This window comes from Hermetia illucens, chromosome 3, assembly GCF_905115235.1.
Source record: "Hermetia illucens chromosome 3, iHerIll2.2.curated.20191125, whole genome shotgun sequence".
NCBI classification, from domain to species: Eukaryota; Metazoa; Arthropoda; class Insecta; order Diptera; family Stratiomyidae; genus Hermetia; species Hermetia illucens.
Window position 1 is genome coordinate 158,653,337 of NC_051851.1, and position 17,301 is coordinate 158,670,637.

Genomic DNA, 17,301 nt, shown 5'->3' on the forward strand with positions numbered 1-17,301 from the left:
GGGGACAGACATTGTTAGGAAGTGGGACAGAAACCCAAGTGCATACTGTGTCGGTAACATGAAAGCCTGGATAGCGAGGAAAATAAAGTAAACTCTGAACGAAGATAGCCTGGATATATGTCTAAAACTGCTGTAGTCCTCCTAACCTTTCATTGGCTGAGTTCGGGGAGACTCTGGTCCCGGATGCGAGAGGATGGAGACCAAAAGTCATCATTGGAGGAAAATGACTGACAAACACAAGAAGGCGATGCTCTCTAGGAACCTACGCACAGCTAAAAATTATATTGCCTAATCAAGATGGATTTTATATCTGGCGGGAAGGGGAACCAGTGAAATCCGAACTGAAAGCCGAGAGCCTGGTGCTCTATTCAGCTGTGATGGTATGGCGGCAAACGTCCATGAATAGTACCCCGAAAGAAACTACCTAGGAATTAAGAAGACGTTGGAGTGATTAGCGAAACCAGTACACGAAGAAACATTTATGTGGAATCTCGCTGAACCAAGACATCATACTAGACACACCAACGGAGAGAGCCCTTTATATAAGAGAGTTCATTCTCCCGGCCCTGTCGAGCAAGAGTTTTTGATGCATGGAAGCATCAGAACGTAAGCAAGTTAGACCGAGCAAAACAAATACGTGTCTGCACGCTAAATATTGGCACCCTGACGGAAAAGACCGAGAACCTCGGCGCAGCCCTTCGGAAAAAGTACATTGTATATCTGCGCTCAGCAAGAAATCCAATGATCTGGTGCCAAAAGCTGCGACATCGAATATGAACGGAGTAAAATTGGCTATAAACTTTTCTATTTTGCTAGCCCACACTTTCAATATGGTGTTGGCATTGCCATCTCAAAGGGTTTCTCTGATGCCCTTAAAGAAGTCGAACAATTTGATGAGCAGTTAATGAAACTCACCATTATATAAGCTGGTCGCACTATTTACTTCTTCACCGAGTACACAACACAGACAGGTCGACCTGATGCCGAGAAAGAAGCCTTCTGGCAACTTCTCGATGCAAGCACTTGCTACGTGCCTACTGATGACCATGTCATTATTGCAGGCGACCTTAATGGTCTTGTGGGAGAAAAAGCAGATTACAACAGGTGCCTTCGGGGAAAGGCGTTTGGAGCACGCAATGAGGGTAGCGAGCGTAGAGTCAATTTTCCTACATTTTATAGTGAGAACAATAAAACTCAAACCGCCTATACATATTGTCATAAGACGACGACATTTTACCAAAGTCACTGACTACAAAGCTGTTCGCTATGAGATCATCACACCTCAACATCGGCTGTTGAATGCCGTCCTGCGAATCAACCCACCGATAAAACAGCGTGAGGAATGCACTGGCCCACCGCGCGTTAGATTTCGGCGATTTCGTGAGAAGAAGGAGAAAGCGATTACCAACCATTAGACACGACCCACTAAACCAAGTAAACGGTTAATCAACCGAGATACTTGGCTTTGGAATGACGATAAGGGTCCGTGCAAAGAAACGCCTCTACCACTAGCTTCTCAACTATAAAACACTCGCCAATTGGTAAATTTATGAGAATGCCAACCGGGAAGCAAAGAAAGCGATCGTTGCCACCCGAGCGGTCCATTACAAAGATCTTTACGATAAACTGCACAATCGGGATGGCGAGAGAAATCTGATTTGACTTGCCAAAAGCCGAGATGGGGGCACACGGAATATCGAACACTTCTGTTGCGTTAATTGCAAGAACGGTGCTTTACTTACCGACCGTCGAGCCGCGACGGATAGATAGCGAGAATGTTTCGAACAGATTTTAACTGAAGAATTTGTTCATCCTCCACCTCCTCAAGCACTGCCGACATTTTAAGCAATTCCACCTGCCAGTGCAACTGAAGCTGAGGAAGCAATTAAACGAATGAAATCGGGAAAAGCCACAGGACTTGACGACATTGCATCTGAGCTCTGGAAAGCGGAGAGCTGGGACCCAACACTGTGGCTCAGTGAATTCTTTAACCGGGTTATTCAGGAAGGAAGAACACCCTCTGACTGGCAAGAAAGTATCACTGTTCCAATATGGAAAAAGAAAGATAGTCCAGCAGAATGTTCAAATTACCGTCCGATCCGGTTACTTTCCCATACCATGAAGATTTTTGAACGGATTCTTGACAACCATATTCGCGAAATCGCTGAAACAACCGTGAATCAAAAATCAAGCCGGATTTGTCAAAAACTGCGGAACTACTGGCGCAACACACGCTGCGCGGTTACTCATGGAGAAACACCATGAAAGCATCGCCCTCTTTATATTGCATTTCTGGATCTTGTCCAACACGAACTTATCTACATAGTATGCTCTACGACAACACTTAATGTCAGAAGAACCCATTCGTTGAGTTCAATTGCTCTACATATCAACGAACGTTTCAAATATAGAAATCACCCCAATATCGTCCGCCCTGTCGCACTCTATGTTTCTGACTATTGACTGACTTTAAAAGACAATGAACGACGTCTTGCGGTAGTGGACACGAAGATGCTGCGTTGGACTAGTAATGCGCCTCGATCACATCCGAAATCAAGATATCCGTGACCGATATAGGGTTATGGAGACGTAATTTCGCGTTAACGAGAATTCACTCGTCAAGATTGGTCTAAACATCGAAGTCGATGGTGAGCAGCCAAAAAGCAAAAAAAAAATGTACACCCGATTTTTGCATGTGTGGAGAGCCCCGTAAACTCAACGTAGAACTACGTTACTCACTTCATTCAATATAATTCACAGGTCCCACCTTTCTACCACATTTCGTATCAATATAGATAACCGTTTCTGAAACAGCCAAACGAACAGATAGTAAATCCATTTTAATAGGATTTTATTTTACATAAAAACTTAAGAACGAAAACTGACGTGGCAAAAGCACGTGGGAAATAGGAGATGTGCAATTTTAAATCACTGTATCTTACCAGCACTATCCTCAAAAATGCCTAGACATTCACTCCCTGCTAGGGTTGGTCAGGAGCTGTACAGTCTTGGAACACATACTCACTGTATGGAGCCGGGCAAAAGTGGTTTTCATTTCAAAAGCGGACAAAAAGGGTTCTATCAACCCTCAATCTTTCAGACCAATTTCCCTGATATCCTTTGTGTTGAAAGAAGTGGACTAAATTTTAACGCATAATTCCTTAGATCCACGCTTAGATGTTAACCGAGCAGTTCGACCAACGGATGTTGCCCTGTATTAACTGAAGGTAATACACGCGGCAAAAGATGCCCAGAAAATGGCCATATATGTGCTTTTTTGGACATCGTGCTGTCGAAAGCCCGACAGCACCTCGTATGCGGAAATACAAAATGGCCTAGTCTGCAAAGAAGTCAGGAGCCCTTGGCCCTCTAGACAGACAGACAGAAAACAGACAAGTGGAACTACCAACAGCCTCAATTCTATTGTGAGGAACACAACTCAAGGTTGTCGACAGGATGAGGTACTACCACCGCTAATCTGGAGTAAAGCATTTGACGAACTCCTGGAAGAGCTAACAAATACTAGAGCAAAGGTCCAGCGTTATGCTGATGAATCATAATTTTATATAAGGGTAAGAATGAGAACACTCTACGCGATGGAATCTAATTGAAATTATGAATTACTAGTAACTAGTGCAGGAAGTCGGAGCTAGGTATCAACCAGCTAAGGCAACAGGAAGCGCAAGTTTGATCACTTCAGCCCCATTATACTGCAAAAGCATAGCAGTTAAACAGGAAGCTGAAGTGAAACAGGTAAGAATTGCACTAGGCCAAAAGCTACTACACAGTAGTCAACGAAGATCAACGATGATTTATTGGGCGGTAATCTGGGCAAACAGAGTCAAACTCGGTACGATAGTAAGGGAGTTGCACAAGTTGCAAAGACTGACTTGTGTGTATATAATCAGCAAAATGAGAGCATTCCTAACGACATCACATCACTCCGGGATTGACTCTTCCTCATGAAGGTCCGGGGTGGAACCATATTGAACGAACTTACAAAGAATGGGATAGTCCAAGGTGCTCAAGGAGAGACATGAACCCAAGCGCTCACAGGATTGTTTAAACCCCACTTACAAGAACCTTATGATCAGAGAAGGAATAGTCAATGGCACACTACTGAACTATCACTTGAGGAAACTGGAGATATCTGAGTGCACTGCCTGAGAATTTTGTGGTAAAAGCGATGCGATCTATTCAAATTCGCTAAAAAATCAAGCACTTGCGCAAAATAGGTTAATGTTCCTGAGAGAGGATTTTATGCCAGATGCAAGGTTAAAATACTTAAAAGTGGAAAAGATCCTAAAATCGGGGTTTATTGACATATTTAATTAAACTATGGTTGGCATTTGTCCCTTGGGGGGGAATATCAACCACAGATACACACCATCGTTTTCTATTCGCGGAAATGCACTTCAGCTCCCCTCAGGATGTCCAGAGACTGTTCTGCGCCACTGGTCCGCCATTTTTAAATAGTGTATTCCACTTGCGTAGCGAGCAATGCGATTGTCACCCTGCCTTAATGTGGACCTATCCACTGCCACTTTCATCTTCCGATCACGTCGCCCACCGATGACTGGCCTGTGCGCCAGCCAATTTCTTCGTTTGAAATGGTATCAGGCCAGTGTACCCCGATTATACTCGGACGGCAGGTGTTCACGATAGCTTAGAGCTTTCAAATGACAATGGTACTCAGTTCCTATTTTGAACTCCCACATAGCTATGTACTGGTGGACGCCAGAAATTGCCGAACTACGGAGGAAGTCTCATAAGTTCCGCCGTTTGGCACAACGTTTGCACGCCAACGAGGAGGCATGTGCAATAAAGCCACAGTATAGATCAGCAAAAAGGATACTCCGCAGCGTAATAAATAAAAGCAAAGCTCGCGGCTGGCAGAACCTTGCTAACGAGGTGAATGAGGACCCGTGGGGACTTGGCTATAAGCTTGTCACCCGGAAAATCGGGGCTCTGCACAAGCCCTTCATACTAAGTATCGACCAGATGGACCACATTGTGCGGGCATTGTTCCCCAGACACCCTGTACGGGTTGATGTAAATAGCGCGGAAATCGTCGAGGATTGTTTCCTTTTCACAATGAGAGAGCTCTAAGAAGCGGTTCTCACTATGTAAAGCAAGAAGGCGCCAGGCCCTGATGGCATCCCAGCGGAAGTTTACAAACTGGTGTACCGCCAATGGCCAGAATTGCTGCTTGAAGTGTTCAACGCTTGCTTGAAGGAGGGCATTTTTCCTTGTCGCTGGAAAGTGGCCAGACTCGCGTTAATCAGTAAGGGTAAAAGAAATTCGGAGCTCCCGTCTGCATATCGACCGCTGTGTATGCTTGACATGGCCGGAAAAGTGCTCGAGAAGCTCATCAGGGGTAGACTCGCTGAAGCGATCCGCGCTGGCGGGGACTTACCCCCAAGGCAGTTCGGGTTCAGAACAGCGAGATCTACAGTGGATGCTGTTATGGAGGTCGTAGATGCGGTCCATCGAGCCGAGGCACACAGCCGCCGATCTCGATGGATAGTGTTCCTCATAACGCTAGATGTCAGAAATGCATTCAATTCCATAAGATGGACAGATATGCTAGGCACAGTAGAAAACTCATTTCACGTATCAAGCTGTCTCTTTCGGATATTGAGGGATTATCTGAGAGACCACTCCCTGCCCTATGAGACGCTAGAGGGAGTAGCACAGAGATCCATCCTAGGGCCGGACCTCTGGAACGCTTCTTACGATAGTCTGCTGAGACTCGATATGCCCGAAGAGTCACTCCTGGTCGGTTATGCAAACGGCGTTGCGGCACTTGTTGCCGGACGCACTGTTGAACAGACACAAAGCAGGCTTGGCATATTGATACGACGGGTAAGCGGATGAATGACTGCTCATGGTTTCAGCTTTGCGCTGGAAAAAATTTAGTCATCTCGACCAGAAAACGAATCCCAACCCTATGTTTAACCAGAGGTTAAATACCTTAGTTTAATGCTCGACTCGAAAATAAGCTTCTACGAGCAAATCAAAGCAGCAGCGGATTGGGCAGCAGCTGGAGTCGCGGCCTTGAGTCGGCTAACGGCGAATGTCGGGGGCCCTATATCAACTAGGAGACGTCCCCTTATGGGAGCAACGGAGTCGATTCTGCTCTATGGTGCGGAGGTATGGGCTGATGCCCTTGACAAGGAGGTGCATCGTAAACGCCATGCTCAAGTGCGAGTGGCATCTGCTTATCGCAACGTCTCCGAACCGGCTGTGATGATGATCGCGGGAGTGATCTCCGTTGCTCTCCTTGCCAAGGGGCGCAAAGCTATCTACAGCCCTAAGGGCGAAAAGTTAAGGGAGATGGTTGCCCGTGGAGAACGTCAACGCACCGATGATTGAACAGAACACACGGTGAGATTGATTACTTCCTTACCCAACTTCTAAGTGGGGATGGACGTTTTCAGTCTTACCTTGACAGGATCGGGAAGGTGCGATCTCCTGATTGTATGTTCTGCAATGGAGTGGCGGACGAAGCTGAACACACTTTTTTCTCTTGCAAGAGGTGGGGCGGCTTTAAATCCACCATGCTATTAACATAGTATGCTGGGCCCAAGCCCAGGTGAAGGAGGAAGGTTTGAGGCAACGTACTCTGTACTATCCTTAGCAAAACAAAAATAAAATGCTAAGATCAGGGAAAGAGATAAATAGAGTATAGTTGGAGTTATTCCACTCCCCTCGACAGGTCAACCAAAAAAATGCATACAATATCGTTATAAACATGATGATTGGATAGAGTCACAAGCCTCGGAGAAATGCTAGGGCGTCCACCTCAGTCGACGCGGCAGGACGGGCCCCGGTCCTGTCGAGAAATGGGCAAGGGTTCTTGAGGCATGGACGGCGTCAGGACGTAAGCAAGTTAGTCCGAACACAAAGAACAAAACAAATACGTGTCTGCACGCTAAATGTTGGTACCCTAACGCAAGAGCCCTTTGGGAAAGACGCATTGATCTCTGCGCTCTGCAAGAAACCCGATGGTCTGGCGCCAAAAGCTGCGACATTGAACGCGAAAGCGGTAAAAATGGCTACAAACTTCTCTATTTTGGTAACCCACACACTCAATATAGTGTTGGCATTGCCATCTCAGAGGGTTTCCGTGACGCCATTAAAGAAGGCGCGCAATGAGTGTGGCGTATAATCGATTTTGCAGACACCCATGACCTTGTACTTATGAATACATGGTTCATTAAACGATTGTTTCATCTTGCTACATTTTATAGTGGGAACAGTAAAACCCAAATCGACTATATTCTCATAAGACGCCAACATTTTACCACTGTCACTGATTGCAAAGTCGTTCCCTATGAGACAATCACACCTCAACATCGGCCGTTGATTGCCGTCCTGCGAATTAAGCCACCGGTAAAACAGCGTGAGGAACGCACTGGCTCGCCGCACATTAAATGGTGGCGATTTGGTGAGAAAAAAGAAGAAACGATCTCACTCATACGATTGCCAACCATTACGAATGTGGAAGAATCATGGAACCAAATGAAAGACACGATCCACAAAGCGGCCTCTGCAACCCTCGGGGTCACCAAGCCGGGTAAGCGGTACATCAACCGAGATACTTGGCTTTGAAATGATGATGTTAAAATGAAGGTCCGTGAAAAGAAACGCCTCTACCACAAATTTCTCGACGATAAAACGCCTGCTAATTGGCAAATTTATAAGAATACCAACCGGGAAGCAAAGAAAGCGGTCGCTGTCACCCGAGGAAACCATTTCAAAAATTTTTACGATAAACTGGACTCTCGGGATGGCGAGAGAGATCTGTATCGACTTGCTAAAAGCCGTAATGAACGCACGCAGGATATCGAACACTTCTGTTGAGTTAATGACAAGAACGGTACTTTGCTTACCAACCGTCGAGCCGCAACGGATAGACTACGAGAATACTTCGAGCAGATTTCGACTGAAAAATTTTTTCATCCTCCACTTCCACAATCATTGCCGACATTTGGAGCAGTTCCACCAGTCAGCGCAACTGAAATCGAGGAGGCAATAAAACAAATGAAATCGGAGAAAGCAACAGGACCTGACGGCATAGCATCTGAGCTCTGGAAAGCGAAGAGCTGGGACCCAACACTGTGGCTCAGTGAATTCTTTAACCGGGTTATTCAGGAAGGAAGAACACCCTCTGACTGGCAAGAAAGTACTATTGTTCCAATATGGAACAAGTCTAGAAACCGGAAACTAGACGCTTCAGGTATGAAAGGTTTTGTGTATTTCTTTTATAAAGAGATTTGGGTGTGCATTTGTCCCATTAGCATGTAGCACGTAAAATATGCATGTATTATGTGAAAATAGTCACTTTCAAGTGATATTGACATTCATAGTGTTGAATTTGCAGAGGAGCGCAGATTTGACCTAGTATAACTTTGTTAGTAATAGTGCGATTTTCACCAAGTTTGGCAGGATCATGATCTATACTGTAGCCTACATTGTGATTTTAGGGTGAACCTAAGGGGGGTTTTCCTGTCAATTACTAAAAATTATAGTGATATACTATTATTAACTTTATTTGAACAGGTATCGACATGGATGGTATTTCGGAGCCTAGGCACCATATAGTGGCAGCCCTCTGATTTTTTCCAGATTTTTCGGTTGAGTAGTTCCTGAAAATGGGTCCGTTAAAAAAATGACCACTTTCAACCCCCCGCACTCCCCACCTTTTCAGCAAAAATCAAAACTAACACCGGCTTCGAAAAGTACTAACCGAGACCTTTAATTTGATACCCTACATGACTATATTTGATGAAAAAAAAATGTACACCCCCCTTTTGCATGTATGGGGACCCCCCTTAAATTCGTCGTAAGAGGATGTAACTCACTATATGCGTGAGCGTTCACAGTTCCCACCTTTCTACCAAATTTGGTGTCAATCGCTACAACCGTCTCCGAGAAAAATGCGTGTGACGGACAAACAGACAGACCTGTGAGGAGTTGCCAGATCTCCCATCAGGCGCGACCCCAGGTGGCGGATAGGGGCATACCTATTAATGTGTAAATATGTGTTCATGCACTTTTCTTTTCTGACTGTGTATGGGCTAGTGTTTGCTCATCTCTGGTGCGTGGACCAAAATGGCTATGGGAAGGAAACCCAGAACATAAAACCACCATGGAAGACGAGAGAAGGAGTAAACTTACGGTGCAGGGGCTCGGAACCCCAGTACCGGCGGCTTTTGGGAGTGAGCAAGCGGGCTCCCGGTCGTCGATATCCCTCGACCGCAGTGCCTCGGTGGTGGACAACTTGGCCACCTTGGCATATAATGCTACAAGTGATTTGGATCTGGAGGAGGAAGTGTTCAAGCGAAGTACGACCTTACCGAGAACACCAGTAGCAAGAACAACCAAGGATGAACTGAAGATGGATCGTTGGACGACAAAAACTGTAACAACACCCACAGCATATGTTCAAGATGCGCGGCAGCAAGAGGTGCTCCAGGAACAAGATAAGGATCCATTCAAAAGAAGCTCATCAACTTTGAGATCTCCACCAATGCTAAAGGCGATGAAGGAAAAAGTACAGGCAAGATCAATAACTGGCAAAAGTGAAGCAGCGTATAAAAGGAGTAACCCTGTCGGGGCTTATAAGGAGCGGAGTCCCGATCCGGAGGAATTACCCTTCACCCAGCTTGGGGCAAAGATAGTTGAGCTGTCCGAGTTTATCAAGGACAAGCACAACGTGCACCAAGTCATAAAGAATATGGTGAGGCCATTAGAGTCCTCTATAATAGATCACAGATGGAGGAGAAAAATAATAACAACACGCCGAACCCCGCTGTGCCAACAGTATCACAAGCGACCCAAGTGACGCCTAACCGTACTACCATCGAATCTCAGCGAAATAAACGAGTACGGGAAAAAGAGGGGGATCCTTTAAATAATCAGCAGGCGCCTAAGAGAAAAAAAGGCGGACAGGACATCCTGAATACCAACACCAACAGTTCAGAAGGAGAAAAGCATACAGCGAATCTAGGAAACTCGATCAGCGTTGCGAAGCCCAAGACGAACGAAAACGATGGATGGACTAAAGTAACCAACAAAAAAGCGAAACGAAAAGCAAAAGTGCGAACTCGTCCAGGTGCGATTGTTATCTCCAGTAAGGGCAATTTGTCCTACGCGGAGATACTCAAAAAGGTCAAAGCTGATCCCTAAAAGATCTGAGCGGAAATGTGAACAGAATCCGAAGAACCCAGAAAGGGGATCTCATGTTCGAGCTGAAAAGATCCAGCGGTGGCAAAACTGATGACTTTCGCACTCAAATGAAAACTCACTTGGGGAGAATGCCGCAGTGCGTGCCCAAAAACATGAGATCTATATACAATGTAAGGATCTCGATGAAGTTACATCGAAAGGACAAATTTGTACTGCTCTGAAGGAGCAATTCAAGTTGAAAGAACTTACAGAGGAGTCTGTTGTCGGTCTACGGAAAGCCTATGGTGGCACTCAAACGGCCACCATACGAGTGCCAGCGGAGGCAGTGCAGATGTTGCTAGCTGCCGGAAGGGCTCGGATTGGATGGGTTGTTTGCCGTTTAAGGGAGCAAACTTCACTAAAGAGGTGCTTTAAATGCCTCATGTTTGGGCACTTCGTGAAGGCATGCACCAGCAACATTGATCGGTCCGATCGATGCAGAAGGTGTGGGGAGAAAGGCCATATCGCCAGAGAGTGCAATAGGGACCCCAAATGCCTATTGTGCGTAGCCAAAGAGGGACAGGATAACCCGCAGATTGCCGGAAGTGTCAAATGTCCGGAATTTAGGAAGGCGCTCACTGCAATGAGAAAATGAGGTTTATTCAAATAAACCTCAATCATTGCAGGGTCGCTCAGGATTTACTTGAGCAGACTACGTTCGAATCTAAGATGGAGGTTGCCATCATAAGTGAACCGTACAGAACCGTCACGGTGGCGTATGGGTCACAGATTCGACTGGTGGAGCGGCGATATGGGCTTGTGGTCGACAAACCATACAATGTACTGCAAGTCAGGCAGCCAGTGGCTTTGTGTGGGCGAAAATAAGTGGTGTATATGTATACAGCTGCTACGCCCCACCAAGTTTGACACTGCCTGAATTCGAGCAAATGCTTGATAATCTTGTTCTCGACGCAAGGGGACGAAGTCCAAAGGTGATTGCTGGTGATTTCAATGCTTGGGCCCTAGAGTGGGGTAGCAGAGAATCAAATGCTAAGGGGCGCAGTCTATTAGAGGCTTTTGCGCAGCTGGAAATGGTTTTGGCTAACGAAGGTGCCGTAAACACCTTTCAGAAAGGGGGGTCTCGGTTGTAGACCTGACCTTTATCAGCCCTGCGCTGGCGCGTGGTATGTCCTGGTGCGTCATCGAACGCTACACCCACAGCGATCACCAGGCAATCTTCTTTGGGACATGTGTCGAACCTCAGGGCAAAGAGCTATCATGCCCGAAACCGAAAAAGGTTTCAGGCTGGTCTGCAAAATCTTTGGATGAGCAGAGCTTCTTAGAGATGTGGTTAGATCAACCTGATAATGCAGGCGCCTCTACGGAAAGAACCGTCCATCTGGCTCAATGCATCGCCAAAGCATGTGACGCGTCTATGCCTAGGAGGTGCTCATTCCCCAGTAGAAGACCAAACTACTGGTGGAATGATGAACTGACCAGTCTTCGATCAGCCTGCCACCGAGCCAGAAGAGCGGCTCAGAGGGCGGTAGGTAAAGTCGATCAGGGGCAGAAAGAGTGCGCCTATAAGGCAGCCCGCAAAACCCTCAAGCTCGCCATCCAGCGAAGAAAGACAAAAGGCTCCAAGGAGCTCTGCTCAGAAGCGGACATCAACCCGTGGGGGAGTGCTTATAGAATAGTGATGGGACGATTCAGAGGCCGCTCCTCTCCGCAGATCACGTGTCCCACCCTCTTGCTGAAAATCATCCAGGGGTTATTCCACCAGCAAGAGGAGAGCACCGACATATTCCAACCCCCTCTGAATGCGACGGCAATTCCTGCAGTCACCAGAGACGAGCTGCTGGAGATCTGCGGCAGAATAGGAGACAATAAAGCGCCGGGCCTGGACGGAGTGCCGAATAAGGCCCTTAAGCTTGCCGTGAAATCCAGGCCGGACATGTTCGCTGAGCTGTTCGAAGCGTGCATGTCCGAAGGAATATTTCCGGCGGCTTGGAAGCGACAAAAGTTGGTACTTCTGCCTAAGCCTGGCAAACCTCCAGGTGAACCATCGTCATACCGACCCATATGTCTTCTGGACACGGTGGGGAAAATGTTAGAGCGGGTAATCTTTAATAGATTACTCCCGGTTGTTGAGGGCCAAGGCGGCCTTTCAGATCGGCAGTATGGGTTCCGAAAAGCCAGATCAACCATTGATACCATGAAATTGGTTACTGGCTTGGCCGAAGATGCAATTCACGGAAAGGGTAGTACCAGCAAATATTGCGTGGTAGTAACCCTGGACGTGAAAAATGCATTCAATTCGGCCAATTGGAATCTAATACGCAAATCCCAAGCGAAGATTGGTATTCCCGCCTATCTCGCTGCTATCGTCGATAGTTACTTAACTGAAAGGAGACTATGGTATGACACTGATGACGGACCGCAGGAGTACATTGTTTCCGCCGGTGTCCCACAGGGCTCCGTATTGGGCCCACTACTGTGGAACATCATGTACAACGATGTACTTAATCTTCCCCTTCCGGAGGAAGCCACAGTGGTGGGTTACGCTGACGACATAGCACTGGTTGTTGTCGCAAAGCATCTTGAAGATGCTGAGTTATACTCAAGCGAGGCAATCAGTGCTGTCAAATGCTGGTTGGAGAGCTCTGGTTTGACGCTTGCGGAGGAAAAAACAGAAGCGGTCCTCATCACGAAGCGCCGGAAGAGAAATTACGCCTGTGTTAGAATCGGGAATCATATCATCACTTCCAAGCCGACCATCAAATACTTGGGGGTGGTGATAGACAGGAAGCTCAGCTATAAGCAACACTTACAGTATGTTTGTGATAAATCATCCACTGCTAGTATGGCCCTGGCGAGGATGATGCCGAACGTGGGAGGGCCACGGCATACCTCTAGGTTGCTTATAGCCAGGGTGGTGACCTCGATCATGCTCTATGCGACCCCAGTTTGGAGGGAGGCGTTGTGGATGTCAGGGAATGCTACCAGACTGAGTTCAGTCTACAGGAGGACAGCTCTGAAGGTATGCTCTGTCTCAGATGATGCAGCATTCGTCATCTCTGGAATGATGCCGATTGACATCTTGGCAGATGAGAGGGCGAATATATACAATGCAAAGCCAACCTCTTTCTCATCGCGGACGAAGAACGCTGAGAGGGAGAGATCCATAAATAGATGGCAAGAGCGGTGGGAACGCTCGGGAAAGGGCCGGTGGACGCACAGGCTCATTCCTGCCATCAAGGAGTGGTTGGAGAGACGACACGGTGAGATTAATTATAATCTCACCCAGTTTCTCACGGGACACGGAGGATATCTCCAATACCTTCACAGGTTTAAATTGGAGACCTCACCCGATTGTCCAAATAGCAATGGAGTCCCAGAGGACCCAGAGCATGTATTCTTCCACTGTCCGAGATTTGTGGAAGAAAGGAGGAATCTAGAAGAGACTCTAGGAGAGGTGCTGGTACCAGAAAATCTGGTACCGAAAATGCTAGCACATCAAGAGAATTGGGATGCGGTCAACTCCATGATCGCATCTATTCAAGATAAATTGCGAAAGGCAGAGGAAAGGAGAAAAGCGCGGTCACGTGCGCCGCGTATAGAAGAAAGGTGACAAAGCTAGAGTGAGCTGACTCCGCCCCGTGATGTAATACCTTACGGTGGTTCCGCGGGGCAGGGAGGGAGTCGGGGGTGGTTTTAGTGGGTAAAAATCCCACACGCTGGTGTGTCCAGACCAGTGTCTTTTTGAAGATTTCCACCTCCTCAACAAAAAAAAAAGACAGACAGACAGACGGACAGACAGACAGACAGTAAACCGATTTTGTTACAAACAAAACCTTAAAAAGAAAAGTAGTCCAGCAGAATGTTCAACTTACCGTCCGATCCGGTTACTTTCCCATACCATGAAGATTTTTGAACGCATTCTTGACAACCGTATTTGCGAAATCGTTGAAATAACCGTGAATCAAGCCGGATTTGTCAAGAACTGCGGAACTACTGACGCAATACACGATGCGCGGTTACTCATGGAGAAACACCGTGCATCGCCCACTTTACATTGCCCTTCTGGATCTAGAGGAAGCGTTTGACCGTGTACTACACGAACTCATCTGGTATGCTTTACGGCTACACTTCGTGCCAGAAGAACTCGTGCGCTGGGTTCAATTGCTCTACCATGATCCGAAAAGTAAAGTTCGAAGAATGGCGGGTGTATCAAAACCGCTTCGTGTCTCTGCTGGTGTTCATCAAGGAAGCGCCCTCTCACCACTCCTCTTTGTTCTTATTATGGACACCATCACACGAGATATCCAACGTCCAGTGCCCTACACACTGCTTTATGCAGATGATGTTTTCCTAACATCTGATAGCAAAAATGATTTCGAGCAACTTGTTCAAAAATGGAATGATCACCTCATGCAACACGGTCTCAGATTGAATTTAAACAAAACTGAATTTTTGACGACCGATCCCCATGGAACAGGCACAATCACTGTGAGCGGCAATAATCTGCCCAGAACTGAGCGATTTAAATACCTCGGGTCAACGCTATCAGCCAATGGAGAACTGCGTTATGAAATGAAATGCAACCTGGATGAAGTGGCGTTCCACAACTGGTGTTCTTTGTAATCGACGTATCAACAAACGTCTCAAATCTAAAATTTACCGCAATGTCGTCCGTCCAGTAGCTCTCTATGGTTCTGAGTGTTGGCCGACTCTAAGAGACAATGAACGGCGTCTTGCGGTAATGGAGACGAAGATGCTATGTTGAACTAATGGCGTCACACGTTTAGATCACATCCGAAATGAGGATATCCGCGATCGTTATGGGGTTGCCCCGATCGTGGAAAAATTGCGAGAGAGGCGTCTTCGATGGTATGGTCAAGCAATTCGTGCAAACGAGAATTCACTTACCAGGATTGGTCTGAATATCGAAATCGATGATAGACGACCAAAAGGCAGACCTAAACAACGGTGGCTTGATACGCTAGACGGGGATTTCAAAGCCTCGAGATTGCACCCAGATCAGGCATTCGATAGAGCCAAATGTCGAAGCCGATCACGACGAGTCGACCCCGCTTGTGAACGGGACAAAGGCTGAAGAAGAAGAAGAAGAGGTGGGGCGGCTTTCGTCAGCAACTTTATGCAGACACAGGGGAGCTCTTCCCAGACAACATTGTCAGAGAGATGCTGAAGAGCGCTGGCAGCTGGAATCGTACTGCGCATTATGTTTGGGCTCTTCTTATTGCGAAGAAAATTAAACGCGACCGGCGGAGGGATGGAACGGGAAGGGGTTCCCTGAACTAACAACAACTCCCTTCCTCCCTTCTGCTCCCGTTGGTGAAAGGAATTCCCTGACTTGGGGGCTCCCAGCATGCTGATGCAGGTGTCCAACACTCTGAGCGTAAACGCATTCACCTACCCTACTTCCAAAAAAACTCCCACATAGCAACATAGAAAGAATACTAGCACAGACCTTGCGAAAATGCGTCGAGTGACATTCAGTTCAGTGCCACCGGCGGCAGAAACCACGCTTTCTACATATACAAATTTGTCGACGCTTTCGATGCTCTGCACATTAATGCAGATGGGAAGATTCCAATGACCCATCAGACTAACTACCTTAGTTTTGTTGATGTTTATCTTCAGTCCAGCTCAACCTGACTCTCTTTCCAAATCCAGAGCTATTTAGCAAGGCATAACCTGCTTTGGATATCAGCTGCTTTCCTTCTACGTTTAAAGATACGAACTCAACGATATTATCCAAAAGGTTCATGAACCACTGGTGTCATCATAAACCCCAAAATCCTGACTATCATTTCCAAATATGAAATAAACCAAATTCCAGGATAACAGTTAGTGGAAAACTTTTTCAACTTTCACGGCAATAACAGCAATTTACTATTCCAATAGCAATTCGGAACTTAGTGTTTCGTACTCAGGCAATGTAAATTAACAAAATCATTACACGCCATCTCAAAGTACTACCTTACAAGGATCTATCTGCAAAGTGCTTTCGTCAGAACCCTCCAAACAGTTAACTTTCCACTTGATGATGTCTATCCTGTGAATGCATGCTGAGTACGTCTAACTTGTAGCTCGAGATACACCCCCTACATATTTTCTGCAATTAATGGAAATGCTCTGATATCGCATGCAGATCCCTTTGAAATCTCACAACTGTGAATGCACTCGTATCTATGTATCTTGCCATAACTAGCACTCAACATATCTGCACTTCGCATAACATATCTGGGCAAATACGTGGAGTGCAAACGTAAAACTTTTCGACTTGATGGCAAATATTTCTATTTAAAATAATTTCATATTAACGTTTACATTATATGTATGGCGTAATTTGATGTGTTTTGCAGTAGTGACAGGTCTGCAGGAGCATTTACGAGAGTTTTCTGTATAATCAGATACCTTTCAGGAAGTCCTTTATGGCGATGCCATGTAGTTTATTATAACTAATTAATCGCATTAAATTTATTGAGTTGGTTCTTGTGGGACAGCACCGAAGCTGCAGGGTATTCACATGGATGACAAGTTTTTGTACACTAATTAAATACATATATCAGAGATTCAGTAATTAAAAAAGTTTGCAGGCGCTTTTCCAGTGTAATGAAATGGAATGCAAATTAACTATTTCTGATGAATTTTCCGAACAGATAAATTCATACGTATACCAACATCTCTTAAATAGTTGACTTGTTGACTTTTTTCCGCTTTATATGGAAGTACAACGAATAAATAATACTTTGATATGAAGGTCCTTTAAATTTTACACTGTTAATACTACATGGCCCCCTACTTGCTTCGCGGGACACACTGGGAGTCCCCGGAGCCGTCGACAACTCCCTGTCGACGTCGATGGAGTGATGTGAGCCTAGCTCTGCCAAGGTGGTAGTTGTGGCGTAGCCAGCCCCTTCGGGACCCTGGTCGGGTAATGTGCATTGAACCGGTGTTAGTAGACCGCGTTGCCCCGAGCGAGCGCTGATCCGTCCGTGAATTCCGGGATCAGCTAAGCGTAGGTCAGGCCTCAGGGAAATGGGGTAGGGGCTGTGTCCCCGAGGGTATACCCGTTCCTGACTATTGCGGCCCGCTCCCTTG